At 44.1% G+C, this 3,354-nt stretch overlaps 1 non-coding gene across 1 annotated transcript; it reads left to right on the top strand.

The window, feature by feature from the left end:
* The first annotated feature begins 253 nt into the window (after positions 1-253).
* LOC113931606 lies at positions 254-360 on the top strand. Its single transcript, XR_003522773.1, has one exon. It is a non-coding gene; the product is annotated as a U6 spliceosomal RNA (small nuclear RNA).
* The last annotated feature ends 2,994 nt before the right edge of the window (positions 361-3,354 follow it).

Raw genomic sequence — 3,354 nt, forward strand, 5'->3', positions numbered from 1 at the left:
AGTGTCAAAATTGAGTTAAATTATAGGACACCCAGCTTGTGTAGGAGACTTGCTTGAATGTGTGTGGGGGGGAAACCCATACACTGGAATTGCATACAAGATATTAAAAGCTAAAACTGGCAGAAGTAAATGAAGATGTGGACAGATTCACTATCACAACTGGAAATTTTAACACATCTCACTGAGTGATAGCTTAAAACAGGCAAACGGAAATTCAGTTAGATGAATTAGATTTAAACGATGTTAGTAACAAGTCCTCGCTTCAGCAGCACATATACTAAAATTGGAACGATACAAAGAAGATTAGCATGGCCCCTGTGCAAGGACGACGCGCAAATTTGCGAAGCATTCTGTATTTTAAAAAATAAACGCTACTAACAAATTTATTTACTTAATTGACATGGAACAATGCACATAACAATTACACATGGAACACTGTAGAATAAGTCACATGCTGGGCCATAAGGGAAGCCTTGATGAACTTCCATGAACCTAATACAATCTAGCCTGAATGGTTGGTGTGAAGATTCAAAGGTAATGTTGGGTTCTCTGCCCCTCTCTTACCTTTGCATGATTCCCAAGAATGTTAATTTCCAACAACGCCCACCTCCAGCTCCAAAGGACTCTCTCCACGTACCAAACCCCTGACCTGAGAGGAGCACATGACTCAGGCCTTTCCCTTCAACTAGATGTCTTAAAACATACCTGAGATTTGCTTGACTCAGGTATGGTAAGATGATAGACATGGAGACAGCGTCCTTGAAAGAGGAGTTTATGACCTACAGCTCCCAAGGGGAGGGTACCTGCCATGACCCACTTGGGGCCACATAAGGAAACACCTGCATTGGTCAGGAGGCAGACAGAATGAGGGGAAAACATGAGCCAGAGTCGTTTTTCTGGCTTTATGGGAAGGATTGGGAGAGGCAGGATCAGGATGCTGAGTAAAGCTTTGGACTGAAGTTTGAACAATTTTGGTAGACTCTGGGCTAGAGGGGTGGCCCCTAGTTGTCCAGTATCTGAACTTGGGGTGATTTGGGGCAAAGAGAATATTGAACTGGGATATGAGAATTTGATAAAGGAGGTGGTGGGAGGTGTGGACTCTGGATTGGTTGGTTTGCATATCAAAACCGTTGATTGCTATCTCAAGGAATTAGCTCACTTTCGGAGAGGCAGTCCCTTCACCAGGTCCACAAGGCCCCTATTTTGTCAAAGCATCATAAAATATAGTTAATAGAAAGCATGATGAATATGCCGAGGAGAAGATTGCACCTCAGTCATGACCATAGCCGCAGGAGGACAGGTTTTCCATGTAGAACTAGGGTAGGTGTGCTACGGCCCATTGGGGTCATGTCCTCAGGAGAAGGGAAAACACTCAGCCTGGGCACTTGCCACACCCCACCTAAAGGGGGCCTGCTGGGTGTCTTGTTGGAATGGCTTGGAGAGGGGTCCCAGAGCCTTCCTGGCCGGGGGGTCCTGAGACTGAGGACCAGCACTGACCAACCCACCTATGGGGTGACCTGCAGGCAGTGACCCATCACCAGTGTCCTCGCAGGGTGCTCATGAGGTGAATCTGTGGGGTCTGCAGCTGGAGGTTTCGAGAAGATCCAGGAGGGCTGCTGAGGAAGGCAAGAGCAGACCTCAAACCACTTTGTCAGGGCCACACAAACAAGATGGAGTCCTAATAGGAAAACCCTTTCTCAAGGGCATAGAGAGGAGAGCCCTGGCAGCCGGAAAAAAACAAAAGCAAAAGGCAAAACAAAGAAAAAACAAACAAAAAACAAAATGTGACTTCCCCCTGAGTTTTGTGACCAGCCTAATGCCCCAGGAGCCATTTCCAACTGCGCCACTCTCCCACAGGAGGCTGACTAGAGTCAGGAGGCCTGGGACCCAGGTACTTGTAGCTGCAAATCCAGGAGATTCTGCGGCCTACTGTATAACATGGTGTTCCTTCATTTTTCCTCAAAAAGGGACCCTGATTACATAGTCACCAGCTCCTTGCCTTCTCTGAGGTTGCTGGGTCTTAGATACAGGAGTTTCTCTGGGGTCATTCAGATACTACTTAGAGAAACAGAGACTGGAACTGAGCTCCATGAGATAGGATGACACCGCTATGCATAGCTGTAATGAACGCTTCCTGCAATACAGTTGACCCTTGAGCCTGGCATCTGGCATCTAAAGTAGGGTTTGAACCACACAGGTCCATTTATAAGCGGATTTTTTTTTTTTTTTTTTTTTACCGTACGCGACTGTAAATGTATTTTCTCTTCCTTATGCTTTTCTTCATAACATTTTCTTTTCTCTAGCTTACTTTCTTGTAAGAATACAGTATATAATACATATGACATACAAAATATGTGTTAATCGACTGGTTATGTTATCGGTAAGGCTTCCAGTCAACAGTAAGCTATTAGCAGCTAAGTTTTTGGAGAGTCCAAAGTTATAGATGGATTTTCCACCCAGCTGAAGTCGGTGCCCCTAACCTCCATGTTGTTCAAGGGACAACCGTATATGAGGTCTGAAATAAGGGTAAAGTAACAGAAACATTTGGAAATAGCCACGTGGCAGGAAATAACTCCAGCACATTCCAAAGAGGTTACACACAAAACAGCTGGGAAGTGTAAGGGAAACAGCAAACAGTTGGTGGGTCACTACGAGGAGAGTAGGAAAAAGAAGCATGGTTTTTCCTTTAGAAATGTGTCTCTCTCTAGCAAATAAATAAATAAAATCTTTAAAAAAGAAAGAAAGAAAGAAAGAAAGAAATGTAGTCACTGTGGATAGATGCCCTCTGGTGGTCAGATCCAGAATTGTAGCTCTGAAAGTCTTGGCACAGGGGCGCTGTCAAAGAAAGGGAGGGAGGAAAAGGCCTGGGCTCTGGTGCTTCAGCCAGAACTCTCTGCAATTTCCCACCCCCTGCCAGCAATTCTTTCCTGAGTCTCTATGCCCTGACAGGGCAAGTCCAGCCCGAGTGAGCTAAAAGGAAATCTGCACACGAGAGGGCGTGAACATTTGGCGTGAGGGAAGTGTAAGACACACACACATACACAGATAAACTGTCCACGTCAGGAGCGGAAGTTGTTTAAATTTTATAAAACCTTTATTAAAAAGTTTTATAAAACAGGTGAACGCTTTTATAAACTGGTAAAAATATATGTGAACTTTTTTGTCCGTTAGTTATGAGATATTTTAAGTGTTTCTTTCAACAAACTTACCTGATGTCAAAATATTAAACCCTACAAATATACATTTAGAAGATGAAATTATTCTGTACCTTCCAGCTCAATGATCCCCTCTCTGTGACCCACAGGTACCCACTCTAAATAGATTGGTGCTCATTTTCCAGATGTATTCTCTTTA

This window comes from Zalophus californianus, chromosome X (genome assembly GCF_009762305.2).
Source record: "Zalophus californianus isolate mZalCal1 chromosome X, mZalCal1.pri.v2, whole genome shotgun sequence".
Taxonomy (NCBI): Eukaryota; Metazoa; Chordata; class Mammalia; order Carnivora; family Otariidae; genus Zalophus; species Zalophus californianus.